Below are 15,241 nucleotides of genomic sequence, written 5' to 3' on the forward strand. Positions count from 1 at the left end.
GTATATTGGATATTAATACACAAGATGTTCATCACAGTTCTAAGTTGGTAGGATGAATTCGAAAATTTTACATGTGTGGTGAGTTTTTAGATTCTACCGTATAAAAAAATAAATATTAATATAATTTATTTTATATATCTTTAGTGAATTTTTAACTATATAATCTTGATTAAAAAGTGTCATATCTATTTTAAATTTTTTCTTTCTTAATTACAGGTAGTATTATTTTAGTAATATCATATATAAATGTGAATTTATGTATTCAGTTGAGTGATATATGTATATTAATGGGCATTTTGACGCGTGCTTCAATTGTAATTAATATAGGTAGTACATCACATTTAACCAATTAATGTAACTTAATGTTGATGGTTCATTTCAAGGCTTATTAATAAGATTGTAGGCCAAATTATGGTTCTGATAATTTTATTATTTTAGTAATATTATATATAAAATTTGTAGATCTCATCGACTATAAATGTGTGTTTATGTATTCAGTTGAGTGACAATGTATAAAATTATGGGCATTTGACAAATGCTTCACTTGTCATTAATATAGGTAGTACATCAGTTTCAACCAATGTAATCAAACTTAATGTTGATGGAAATGAATTCAAGGCTGATTGATATTTATGCTAAATTATGGTTTTGATATTTTTATTATTTTTATTGATATATATATTTATGTTTTTGTTATGAATTATTATTATTATTATTATTATTATTATTATTATTATTATTATTTAGTTGAATAGACTGATATTTATTAAGCTCTCGACTCAAAGTGGGAAAACTGAATGATTATAGCTATAAACAAAACTGAAAAGACATGAAAAGACCAGACACCAATAAACCAAATTGCTAAAATAAATAAATCCTAAAGCACTAAAGAAACCGCCCATTGGAAAAGAAAGCCATAAATGTAAAAAACAAACCCCACCCTCAGCCAAAACAGAAAACAAAAACCAAAATACCAGCCGAAACATTTTCTCCCTTCTTGGTAGAAGACGAATATTTAGATGAAAGAACAGAGAAATCCAAAGTTTTAAGTCCTACCATGGAGATTCAAAAGAACCGTCTCCAAAAACAAAGCATAATATAACGAATTTTAGGGCCTTTGAAGCTGATCCGCCCTATCTTTTTCCACTATCATCAAAACCGGGCCAGGAACCCCATCAACCCAGATACCAGAAAACTGTCTTCTCCTTCCTTCCATCGCCAAAGTGTGGGCCGCTCCATTTATCCAGTGAGGAACAAACAGGTAATGAACTTTTTCAAAGTGTTTTTCCAACACTCGAATATGGGTAATAATAGCTCTAAGTATTAATTTATCTTCTCCCAAATCCTTAAGCTTTTTGATAACCAACAGAGAATCTCCTTCCACTAACAGGCATTGGAAACCCATTCACTGAGCAAAAAGTAAAGTCCTTTCACATGCCCTAGCTTCAGCACGAGCGCGTCAACTACGTCCGAAAACAGATAAGTTTCTGCTCCTACTATTTCTCCTTCAGAATCTCTAGCTAGGACTGCTGTTGAGGAAGTTTTAGAATCACTTTGAAAAGTTGCATCAAAATTTAATTTGATGAAACCTAGATTTGGGGGCCTCCAAACTTCATTCGACAGGGAAATAGAAGACACTTCCATTTTCTCTTGGCATAGATTAAGTTCTTGACTATAGCATCGAATGAAACCTAACAATTCCTGCAAAGAGAAATTAATACCTTTATAAACCAACTTATTCCTTCTGTACCACAAGGCCCATAAGGAAATTGCAATAGGCTGTTTGTTTAGATCATCAGCTAAACAAAAAGAATTAACAAATTGATTTTTGCAGCTCAAGGCGTTGTCTACTGGAGCAATTTTGATTTGAAGAGATGCCCAAACACTCTGTAAAGTATCACAGGACCACAATAGATGGTCAGTATGCTCTGGTGCTGCTTTGCAAAGGGGAAAAACAACACTATCCCGCAAGGTTCTTTGATTCAAATTACAGTAATTAGGCAAGAAATTATTGAGTAATCTCCAGACCTATATTTCAACTTTTACTGGTATGCGCATAGCCTATAAAGACCTGTAAAAATCCTTGAAACCCACATTGCTAGGACTGATGTAATTTGTGCTTAGAAAATGTTCTATAATTAAGGCATTGTAACCACTTTTTACTTAGTATTCCCCCGAGCCGTCATGCCTCCAGACCAACGTGTCCTCTAAACTAGCTCCTGATAATTGAATTGACAAAATGCAAGCTGCATGCTCATCATTAACAATGTTATGACCAGTTCCTTGTTCCAGGTACTGGTTTCAGCTTCAATTAACTGGTTCACTGTCGTCCAATTTGGGTTTATATTATATCTTGATATTCTGTTGTTTTCAATTCCAGGAATCCAATGGTCATTCCAAATGTTTATGCTAGCCCCGTTCCAACTCGCCATAAAATCCCATCTTCAATCAGATCTTTAACACTGCAAATGCTCCCCCAGGTAAATGATAGGTAAGATCCTAACTTTGCTGACAGGATGTCTGAATGAGGATAATAACGGGCCTTAAGAACTTTGGCTAACAAACAGTTGGGCTAGGATAAAAGATGCCAAAATTGCTTTGCTAACAAAGCTTTATTAAACAAAAACAAAATTTTAAACCCCAACCTACCATCACTTTTCGGACAACACAAAACATCCCAATTGCTCCAATTAATGCCTTTAGATGATTTATTATTGGACCACTAGAATTTGTTCATGATGCCTTCAAGTTTACGACATAAGTTTTTTGGCAAAGCAAAACATTGCATAGCATAAACCGGAATCGCCTACAAAACTAGCTTAACGAATACTTTTTTCCCCCCATTGATAAATAGCGTAGACTCCAGCTTGCGATACGTTTTCTAAATCGACCAATAAAATTGGAAAAGGCCCAAGTTTTCTTCCGCCCAACCATCATCGGCAACCCTAAGTATTTCTTCGGATTTGATGCTATCTTAACACCCAAAACATTAACTATTTTGTCTTTGACATCTGCACTTACATTAGCCCCGAAATAGATCAGAGATTTATCCATATTCACCCTTTGACCCGGAATCATCTCATACTCCTTGATAATATTTCTAACCACATTGGCTCCCTCATCTGAAGATCTCTAAAAAATATAGTCGTCCACAAAGAAGAAGTGGTTTATCGAAAATCTTCCCCTTCCAACAGAAGCACCCTTCTTTAGCCCATTTTGTTTAGCTTCATTAATAAGGGTTGAGAAACCCTCAGCACGAATGAGAAAGAGGCAAGGGCTAAGAGGGTCGCCCTGTCTTAAACCTCTTGACGGGGAGAACCATTCACTTTTGAACCATTGAGACTTACAGTATAGGAGACCGAACAAACACATCTCATTATAAGAACAATCCAATTCATATGAAAGCCTAAGTGAGTCATCGTTCCTGCCAAGAAATCCTATTCAACACGATCATATGCTTTACTCATATCAAGTTTAAGCGCAAAATTACCCTTTTTCCCATTCTTCTTCATTTTCATCGAGTGAAGGACTTCATAAGCAATAAGAACATTATCCAAAATATGTCTTCCTGGGATAAAAGCCCCTAGAGCTTCATTAATGCAATCTCCCAAAATAGCACTCATTCGATGCACCAAGACTTTCGCGATAATTTTATAAATAACATTGCAAATGCTTATGGGTCTAAAAAGAGAAAGGTTCTTAGGTTTATCTATTTTAGGGATCAAAACTATATGGGTTTTGTTAATAGCTTCTATTTCAGAATTCCCATTTAGAACAGATAAACAATAACTTGAAATTTTAGAACCAATAAGATGCCAGTACCTTTGAAAGAAAATAGATGAGAATCTATCAATGCTAGGAGCTTTCAACGGCGCCATAATTTTGACCGCATAAGTGATGTCCTCCTCCGTAAATTGCTTAAGTAAGAGAGTGTTCATATCATTGGTGACTCTTTTTCTCCATTAAACTGAAAACACGTTCATCTAATCCCATCTCTGAAACCAAAAATAAGTCGCCAAAAAATATTGAAGCAAGTGTAAGCATCTCCTCAGTCGAAGAAATCCTTTCGTCATTCACCCTTTCTAATTCTTTGATTCGACCTCGTGATTGACGTTGAACAGCTATTTGATGAAAGTAACTCTTATTTCTATCTTCATTTTTCAGTCAATTGACTCGGGCCCGTTGTTCCTAAAAAATTTCTTCTTGATCAGCCTCAAAGTTAAGCCCCACTAGAATATATGTTATTTCAGCAAGAATTTTATCCGTTGGATCTCAGTTGTAAAGAAATTTGAGTTTCAAGGTCCATATATTTAATCTTTCGCTCTCTAATTTTATGCCTGCTCCATCTCTGAATTTGATGTCCCAAACTCACAAGCTTATCCGGAACACTACCCAAAATACTCTCCTAGTTTCTTTTAATCTTCTCATCAAAAGAATTTTCTAAAACCCATTTTGCCTCAAACTAAAAAGAATTTTCGCCGTAAAACAAAATATGCTTTTACCTTCCCATGGTGTCCATTAAAATCGGATAATGGTCTGAGAAAGAATGGGTCTGATGTTCTAATTGATAATTAGGACAAATATTAACCCAACTCAATGATGCAACTCTCGATCCAACCTCTCCCTTATGTTGGTTGACAAAAACCTTCCTCATTCCCACGTAAACCATCTACCAACATACCTTAAATCATTGAGTCCACAATCTTCCATTGCCGTTCTAAATTCTTGCATCTGGCATTCTGCTCGAAGCCTCCCAGCCTTCTTTTCCAAAGAACTCGTGATTTCATTAAAATCCCCCATCACAATCCAAGGAGTCATTTGGTCCTGCCCTAAACGTCAAAGAAGATCCCACGACTCTCTCCTATTTCTTTCATTCGAATTTCCATAAAAACCCTTCAAGCGCCAAATTGCGTCAATTTCATCGTCATGCACCTCAACATCAATATGGGAGGAAGAAAAACTCTTTAGCTGAATTAAAGAATTTCCTTTCCAACCCAAAGATAGGCCTCTTTTTGAGCCCAAAGCCCCCACATCAATCTCATTATCAAACCCACACTTAAATCTCACTGCTTCCATCATTTTAGCACTTAACTTTGTTTAAATATGAAACAAAATTTGGGGATTAATGACTCTCAATTTGTTCTTGAGCCTCTTAATAGTTCGTGATCTCCCCAAACACGAACATTCCAGCAAGTATTTTATTGCATTCGGCTACTCTGTTCCCTAGAGCTAGCTGTTAAATCAAGAATTCCTGTATCCATTTTATTCTCTGTAGCTGTTAAAAGTCCTTCCATTACCCTCTGATGTTTTTTCCCTTCTAAATTAACTAAAGGGACATTTTCCTCTAAAATTAAATTTGTTGGCCCATAACTAGAATCCTCATTAGTTAAAACCCCACTGTCAATATTACGCCAGCTATCAGGCTCTTTAAAAGGAATATGCTGACTTGATTGTGAAGAGATAAATTTGGGATTTGAAAATTGATTCCATGATTCCCCCCTTGAGTTATGCCCCAAATCCTTCCCCCATTTACGATTCTGATTGTTACCTTCCATACTCTCACTACTCCACTATGATCCATCAGCCTGTCGGAGCCAACTACTCGCCACCATGCTTCGCCGCCGCGACACAGCATGCAGGGACATGTCCCAACCAAGTACAATCTTGGCTGGTTCTATGCAAAATCAAAGTGGACAATAACTTTCACCGTGTCCCAACTTGCCACAAATAAAACAAAATAAACTCAATTTTTCATATTGAAAACGAGCATAAATAATAATTTCATTACCAATTTGGATCTTTTTCTTTCTTTTCAACGGGGAAGAAACATCCAAGCAGACACAGATGCGCATAAATTTCTTCAAACCCATGATTGGAATTGAGGTGTTGTATTTAAGAAACTTTCTCAAAAAATCACCAAATTGTTTGGCCATCATTTTCGTTATTAAACCTGGAAGTAATTCGTGGATTTGAACCAAAAAATCAGTGAAATTGAAGACTATATTTGATGGATTTTCTCCTTTTTGTATTGTTTGTAGGATCAACAAATGATTGTTGAAGAACCAAGGTGAACCAGAAAGAACCCGTTGCACATCAACCTCATGGAAAAACTGAAAAAGATACCTTTTGTCTCCTAGATCCGTGATGTATATTCCTCCAATTGGGTGCCACAAATCAACCATAGTATTATGTAGTGAGGGAAAATGGACCACACTGTCCATGAGACATCTCCCCACCAAGCAGAATTGATAGTTCCGATCTACCACCGCTGCTTTCTATTGGAACGTCTTCTCTTCTTCATCCAACAGTCTCATATTTGCTAATTCTTCTTCCATACCAAAACACTCAAATGAACAGGAAACTAAGTAAAACCGGTCAAAAGAAGCGAAAGAATCAAAACAGAAAGCCAAAAGAAAACATTTTAAAAAAAAGGGTCATAAGACAGACAGAAAGCGTGTCATTTTGACAGACTTCAAATTCTGGGTTTTTAAAAATGAATATTTAATTATTAAGTGGATGTTTATCGAGATTAAGATAAGTTTGATGTACATTAAAATTCTAATATTCATTAGGAGTAGAATTTTTATGTAATTTATACTTATTATTGTTAGTAAGTACAGAAAATGAAGAAATACAGAGTGAATATGAATGAATATTCTGATATTCTTTGGTTGATTTGATCAGTATAGTAGTAGGACTTATATACATGAAAGAATGACTAACTGCTGCTAACAAACTCTATTAACAGTATACCAGTTTGTATAACAAATTGCTAACAACCTAACTTATCTTATACTTAACATTCATCCAACTTCTCAATAGGTAAAACCCGAAGCAAATAACGAAATTGAGTAAACAAAGAGAAAGGCAGGGGTTTTGTGAAAATGTTAGCAACCTGGTCACAAGCTAGCACCTCGTCGACAATGAACGAACCCTCAACTACCTTTTCACGAACAAAAAATAGGTCAAGCTCAACATGTTTGAACTTGGAGTGAAAGATCAGATTAGCAGCAATAGTTACCACACCAGAATTGTCACACCAAATAACAGGCGAATTATCAAAATGAATTTGTAACTCCGTTAGCAGAGAGACTAACCATGTAACATCACTGGTGGTTGCAACCAAACTTCGATATTCAGCCTCAACTGTCGTCCGTGAAACAACTTGTTGCTTTTTCGAACGCCACGAAACAAATTTATTTCCATAATACACATAATATCCTGTCGTAGAGTGACGATCATTAAAATCCAATCCCCAATTGGCATCAACATATCCAATGAGAGATAGTGTGTCAGACGGATGAAAAACCAACCCATGATCAATAGTCCCATGTAAATACCTTAAGATTCATTTTAAAGCCACCAAATATACTATAGTGGGTGCATGAATAAACTGACACACACGATTCACAGCATAAGCAATATCAGGTCGGGTCAGGACCATATATTGAAGAGCACCAGCAAAACTTCGATATTCTGTAGGATCAGTAAGACGAGTACCCTCATCTTTAGACAACGTCGATGAACTGATTATTGGTGTGTAGATACTTTTTTCATTGGTTAAAAAACTTCTATCAAGTAGATCCCTAATGTACTTGGCATAAATGAAAACTTCTAGTGGAGGATCGAGTAACTTCAATGCCTAAGAAGTAGTGAAAGTCTCCCATAAACTTCAGAGAAAAATCTTTATTTAAAAGCTGAATAAAGCTATTTATACTGCCAGCCATACTCCCCGTCACAATAATATCATCCACATAAACTAGAACATAGATGATGGACTCATACGTTACTCGAACAAATAGAGATGCATCAGATATGAATACGAGAAAACCAGTAGAAATAAGAAACCTTTTCAATTTATCACACCAAGTGCTCACCATTTGGACCAAATTGAACATAACCTGGAGGTTGTTGCATGAACACTTTGTAAGAGAGATCACCATTCAAAAAAGCATTGTTGACATCGACCTGATGAAGTTGCCAACCACAAGAGACAACAACTGAGAGTATGGTTTGAATTGTAGCAGGTTTGACCACGAGACTGAATGTTTCCTTGAAATCACATTCGGGAACTTGTGAACACCCCTTTGCTACCAACCTAGCCTTACGTCGAGCAATAGTCTCGCTCAGATTTTTCTTTACTTTGAAGAGCCACTTACAGTCTTACACCATATTATCTTTCGTCCATGATAGAGTGAAACAAGTTCCCAAGTGGAGTTAGCCATAAGAGCATCAAACTCAGCTTGTACTGCTGGTCACCATTCTGGATCAGTAGGAGCTTCCTCAATTGTGCGTAGCTCATAATCAATACCTTCAACAGATAGAGCCTTGGGTTTAAAAATCTTAGCCTTGGACCTGGTAATCATAGTATGAGTATTCCTCAACGGAACAGACGTTGAAACTGAAGAAACTATGTTTAGAGCAGACGGACTACCCACAACTGTCGAGGTTGAGAGTCAGGATTCTTCATGAGCAGATCTCAAATCATCCATTGAGCCACCTGTGGTAGACTGTATAGTATTATAGTAAAGATAAGATGAAGTGCCAGTGGACCTCGCGACTATTGGAGCAAGGCAGGGGAAATTATACTAAATAATAGGAACATATTGTAACACCCCTTACCCGAGACTGTCGCCGGAGTCGAGCATGAGGCGTTACCTGACTTAACTTACTAATTCGGGGCATAAAATTTGCTTTTAAAATTAATTAATTTACATTCATTCAATATGTCCCTAAAAGGGCCGTCGAGACCCTAAAACATGCAATTGAAACGGTTCGGGACCAAACCTGGAACATTAAAAATTTTCTGAATACTTAGACAAATCAAAATAATTTATTTCATTATTCCTTATAAAACTGCCCACTTGCGTTATTGTCACTAAATAAATCATAACTCGAGTCAAAAAACTCAAAATTTAAATTCATGAATTTTTCCTGAAACTAGACTCATATATCTTCTTACTAATGTTTTTCCAGAATTTTTGGTCTAGCCAATTAGTACAGTTTTTTAGTTAAAGTTTCCTCTGTTGCACTGTTCGACTACTCTGATCTCTCCTCACTACAAATCAATTTTCTCCCTGTACGGAATTAAAATAACCATTACATTTGTTTTTATTGAAAGTAGATTCACTAAGGAATCTAGAAATATAAACTATAACTCTTAACTCTTTTTGTACCATTTTTAGTGAATTTATAAAGTCAGAACAGGGGATTCAGAAATAGCTCTGACCCTGTCTCACTAAAATTCAAATATCTCTTAATATACCAATTTTTTGCTTACTTTGTTTCTTTCATATGAAAATAGACTCAATAAGCTTTAATTATATATCTCATTCATCATTAATTCCATTTCTACTATTCTTGGTGATTTTTCAAGGTCACGTCACTGCTGCTGTTCAATACTGTTTTAATGCTAATTTCACTTTTTCATGATTTCTTTGTATTAACTATCATTTAGGCATACAAAACACCAAAACACGTTCTTCATTAGCCATTTCAATAGCTAATCATTATCAAATATTTACATACCATTCTTTAGCCATATCATAAGGACATACACACAAAATGGCTAAGTCCCTATACATGCCATAAGCTAGAACGTTTGTAAACGAAGATACCCATTTGGTAACTTGATAGTCGATAATGTGAAGTGATCTCCGACGACCTCTCCTCTGAGCTTGCTTTTAAGTACTCTAAAACATGGGAAAGTGAAAGAAGTAAGCTTATAAAGCTTAGTAAGTTCACATGTAAAATAATAAGCATTAGCAATCAATTTAGCTTACTACTATGCTGTCATAATTTGCTTAAATAATGTTTAGTTCTTACTTTCCCATCTTACTCATCGGTAACCTTACCAAAGGCTCAGAATACAAAAGGCACCTTACTTAATAGCTTGCTTACATACCTACAACATCCCACTTAACATATGAGTACTCTTTCATAATATAGGCATATTGCCAATCATGTCATACAGTGTCACAAGCATAACTGAAAACTCATCACTTACTTAATACTTGATAATCTCAATTACTTACAATATCAATATTAAATAAGCCTGAAATGCATACCTGTACCCTTTCTTCATGTTCTCACCTTGTCATTTCTTTGACTTACTCTTTGGATTACTCGGGAACCTTTTCCTTTTTGAACTTACCATTGCTATGTCTTAACATAGTCTTACGTGGTATCATTGCCTTATGAACTCACCAATGCCATGCCTTGGCATGGTCTTACATGGGACCTTTGCCTTATAGTAACTTATCAATGCCATGTCTTGACATGGTTTTACATGGTATCCTTATCTTACCAAATGCCATGTTCCAAACATGGTCTTACATGGTATCCTTGTCTTATAGAACTTATCAATGCCATGCCTTGGCATGGTCTTACATGATATCCTTATCTTACCAAATGCCATGTTCCAAACATGGTTTTACATGGTATCCTTGTCTTAGTGCTAATGCCACATCTTGATGTGGTCTTACATGGAGTCCTTAATCAATGCCGATGCCATGTCTTGACATGGTCTTACACGGGATCCTTGCCTTACCAATGCCATGTCTTGACATGGTCTTACATGGTATCCTTAACCATCAATTCATTCTTAAATACCATGGTATGAACATGGGCTTTTTCGTCAATTCTTCTTTAATTATCGTTGTACCATGGATTTTGAGATATCAATGCCTTGTCAAGTCATAGCTGAAACATACATACTCAAATTCTCAAGGTTAGTCGCATAACTCAATAATAACAACACTAATAACAATAATTGCATAATAATAAAATGCTACTCAACTTACATACTTACATTCTCAATCTCATCATATCATCAACTTAACTTATTCTCATCAAACTATGCTAGTCAATACTTTCTTGTTATCATACAAAGCCATAATACAAAATATGGTCTTACATTTAAATTATACAAGTTCTCTTTCCAATAACGAATTATTATCGAACATTAATCATTATATCTGCAACTCAATACTAAAGTATTTATGGCCAAAATATCAATTTATCATTCAAATATGCATAATTAAATGCTTATTAAACATATGAACTTACCTCGATACCAAAATGACCATTTTACCAACTTTTTCGATTTTCGATTTTTCTCCCCTTCTATATCCAAAGCTCACTTTTTGGGACCTAAAACATCATATTTCACTTATTTAATTAATGTACTATTCAAAACATTCCCTAACTCAAACTTTGGTAAAATTACAATTTTGCCCCTAAACATTTGCATAATTACGATTTTTCCCCTAGGCTCGAAAATTAAAATTTATCCATTTTTATTATGTTTTATGACACGCTGAACATTTTTCCCTTCTATGGCAACATAAAATTCCCACTCTATCATGTACTTATGAGCAATATGTATTTTTATCGATTATGTCGTTTTACTCATTTTCACTTAAAATCGCTTAGCAAAAGTTGTTTAACATAATTTCAAGCTTCATATTCTACCATAAAACATCAAAATAAACACATTTAACCTATGGGTATTGTCGTAACCATTTTTGAAAAACGGGAATCGACTTGGATTTTGAAAATGAAAACGAAAAATGGGAGTCGCCACCAATCCTTTTTGATGAGGTGTGATCGGGTCACCTCGTAAAAGTGGTTGTTTAAAATGGTTTGATTTATTTAAACAATGATTTTGGTCTATGCAAGTCAAGAAAACAGGTTCGGGAGTCGATTACGCACGAGGAAGGATTAGCACCCTCGATACGCCCAAAATTGGTACCTAGTTGATTAATTAGTGTCTTAGTGTCGAAGATTTGAAAACTTGAAAGAATTTAAAACACAATCCCTCTTATTAATGCTAATTTAAAAATGATTTAATAAGTTAAAACGGATGTTAAAGACTCCCTCATCTCGAAGTAATAAAACGTCATGCCCAGTAAGTTAGGACACGACATTTCGAACTTTGAGAATAAGCTTGCCTTTATTTGAAATTCATGTATTTTGCCCCTTTTTAAAAGGGTATTCGAATATTTAGTGTAAACGAGAAAAATCGGAACCCAGTAAGTTAGGGCACGATATCTCGAATTACCAAATACGGAATATTACTTTTATGAAAGAATTATTTTAATTTATTGGGTAAAAAAATATAGCGTGATTTATAGTAAAACATAAAAGCAAATTATAGTATTAATTCGTATGATAACATAATAAAAGGTGCGACAGTGTCAAAAGCAATAATATGGGCAATTATAAAAGATGAAATAATAGCAAGGCTAGTAATATGTAAATATAAACAAATGCATGAGGAAAATGAAATGATCGAATACATAAGTAAATAAATAAATAAATAAAAATAAAGAAAACATGGCAAAGTAAAAATGACAATGATAACGAAAATAATAATAATAATAATAATAATAATAATAATAATAATAATAATAAAAACGATAATAATACATATGGTATTAAACATGATGATAATAGTAATAATGTAAATATGAAATAGTAGGGAACGTATATATGTAAAACATATAATACTAGATTAAAATATATAAAAATATGTATTAAAATATATACGTAATAATAGAAATAAAAAATATATACGTAGCATTAAAATATATACATACTATATACATACTAGAAATAATAATAATATTGAAAACAAATGTTACATAAATATACACTATATATATTGAAAATTTATATATAATAATGATATTAAAAGTATGTTCAAAAATAAAAATAGTATAATATAAAGTGGAAAATAATGATAATAATATATGAATAAAGAAATATATATATGTGTATATATATATATATATATATATACAAGAACATATTCATAATAATAGTATGGAGTATTAAAAGTATATATATAATATAGACAAAAATATATGCATAATGTAGTATTGAAAGTATTTACATGGGATAATATAAAAATATATGAATAATGTGATATTAAAATATATAGATAAAAACATAATAATAATAATAAAATATATAATATATATAAAATATATACATAATATAGTATTATACATACACATTAGAAATAATAACAATAATGTTACAAAAGAATTATTAATAATACTTCATAAATATATACATATATATGTTAGAAATAAATACATATTAATATTAAGATGATGATAATATTAAAATAACCATTGATGACATTACATATAAATATATATACATATAAGTGTAATAATAGTAATTATAATACTAATACTAATACTAATAATATATATAATAATAGCAGTAAAAATAAATACAATAATAATCATAATAATATTAAAATAGTAATGATAATAATGATAACGAAAATAAATGTAATAATAACATCTTATATATGTATTAACAAATTTAATTGAAATATCGAAAAATAAAAAAGAACTAAATTAGACTTAAAGTAAAAGTTCGGGGCCAATTTAAAAATTAATAAAGAAGAAAATGACTAAATCAAGCGCGCGAACAAAGAAGAGGGACCAGATCGGGCAATAAACCCTCCCTCCAAAACGCGCAGCATCGTAAAAGACCAAATTGTAATCACAATAAAATTGTAGGGCAAAAATTAAAATATAAAAAAAAACACATTGCAAATCCATAAAAAAGCGGAGGGGCCAAAAGTGCAAATAACCCCTCCGCTTCAAAAACACCCGAATCCTAGGCCGGACGGGTCGGGTCGGATCGGGTCGCATCAAAACGACGTCGTTTTGAGGTTAAAAGGCAGCCCCTAAAACGACGTCGTTTTGAGAGGCTATAAAAGGCCAAAATTTTTTTAAAAAAATTAACTACCACCATTTGAAAAAAAAAAAGGGGGAGGGAGGGGGAGAACTCTCTGAAGAGTTTAGCATCCGGCCATGGGGGGCCGCCGTCTGGTCGTCAGACCATCGCCGGCGTCGGCGCCAGCCACCGTACATGGTGGCCGGAAAAGGTAAAATTTTTCTTTTTTTATATATATATATTTTTTATGTGTTTATAATATATATATGCGAATGAAAAGATTCGAAAAATAGAAAAGAAAAAGAAATAAGTCAAAAAAATATAAAATAAAATCACCTTTGTTTTTTAGATTTTGATTCTCTGTTTGGACTACTTCTGCTTTTGATATTGCTAGTCTCTGTTCTTGCTTGTGCTTTTAAAATCTAATGTTGTTTTTTATTTTCACCGAAAATCCCCATATTACAATGGTTATTGATTTGGCTTTTTATAGCCATTTACAATGCCTTTGTTTATTACTTGTTGTCCTCTCTTCCTTTAATTTTGCAGGTGCAACTTGAACGGTGGATATGACAAGGGCGATGTTGCAGGCGGTGGCAGAGGGCAGTTGGCCCTAGGGGCGGCTAGGTTTTTTTAGGTTTCTTTTTTTTGATAAATGTATTTGGGCTGTTAATCTTGGGCTTGGGGTATTTAGGGTTTGTTGGGTATTAATCTTTTTGTTTAAGTTGAGCCAAAATTGGGCCTCAACAGGTATTTTTCCAAATATGAACCCTAGAATGAATTATTGCTAGAATAAGCTAAATCAAGTTATCGGGACTCCAAAAACGTAAAGAACATTAAAAACGAGGCTAGAACAGACTTACTATTGAGCTTGGAAAGCTTGGAAACCCTAACCATGGCTTCCCCCATGCTATATTCGCCTCCATAAAGAAGATGGACCAATTTTGGCTTTATTTTCCCTTTTTAATTCTTTTAATTACTAAATGACCAAAATGCCCTTAAAGGCTTTTCTTTCAAATTTGTCCTATTCTTGCTCATTTTTGTCCAAACTTAAATATAATGGTCTAATTACTAAATAAGGACCTCCACTTTAAGAACCCATTTCAATTAAATCCCCTTTATTATCTAGAACACACATTTTGCTAATTTTACAATTTAGTCCTAATTATCAAATTAGGCACTTATACATAAAATTTCTTCACAAAATTTTCACAAAAATTATTCAATCAATGAATAAACCTGAAAACTTAATCGGAATAAATTTTTTTGAACTCGAATTCGTGGTTTTGCAACCACTATTCCATTTAGGCCCTATTTCTGGATGTTACATATATGTAGAAACACGCGGACTAGTCCGAACGTTGTCCATGGTAGATAAAGAGAAAAAGAATCGTCATTCATCAAAAACAACATGATGAGAAAAAATGACCTTACCATCTGGTGTGAGACAATTATAACCTTTATGTGGGGAATTGTACTCAAAAAATGTATACAGCTGATAACGAAAACCCAACTTGTGATGTGCAAACGGTCACAGATAGGGAAA

At 33.7% G+C, this 15,241-nt stretch overlaps 1 long non-coding RNA gene across 2 annotated transcripts; it reads left to right on the forward strand.

Moving 5' to 3' along the window:
• Positions 1–779: 779 nt before the first annotated feature.
• On the forward strand, positions 780–6,653 carry LOC128293864 (uncharacterized). Of its 2 annotated transcripts, none has more exons than XR_008283977.1 (4): positions 780–1,261; positions 1,391–2,292; positions 2,381–2,491; positions 6,039–6,653. It is a non-coding gene; the product is annotated as an uncharacterized LOC128293864 (long non-coding RNA). The 2 variants fall into 2 exon arrangements; XR_008283978.1 differs by having other exon boundaries at positions 2,381–2,480.
• The last annotated feature ends 8,588 nt before the right edge of the window (positions 6,654–15,241 follow it).

The sequence above is a fragment of the Gossypium arboreum genome, chromosome 6 (genome assembly GCF_025698485.1).
Source record: "Gossypium arboreum isolate Shixiya-1 chromosome 6, ASM2569848v2, whole genome shotgun sequence".
NCBI classification, from domain to species: Eukaryota; Viridiplantae; Streptophyta; class Magnoliopsida; order Malvales; family Malvaceae; genus Gossypium; species Gossypium arboreum.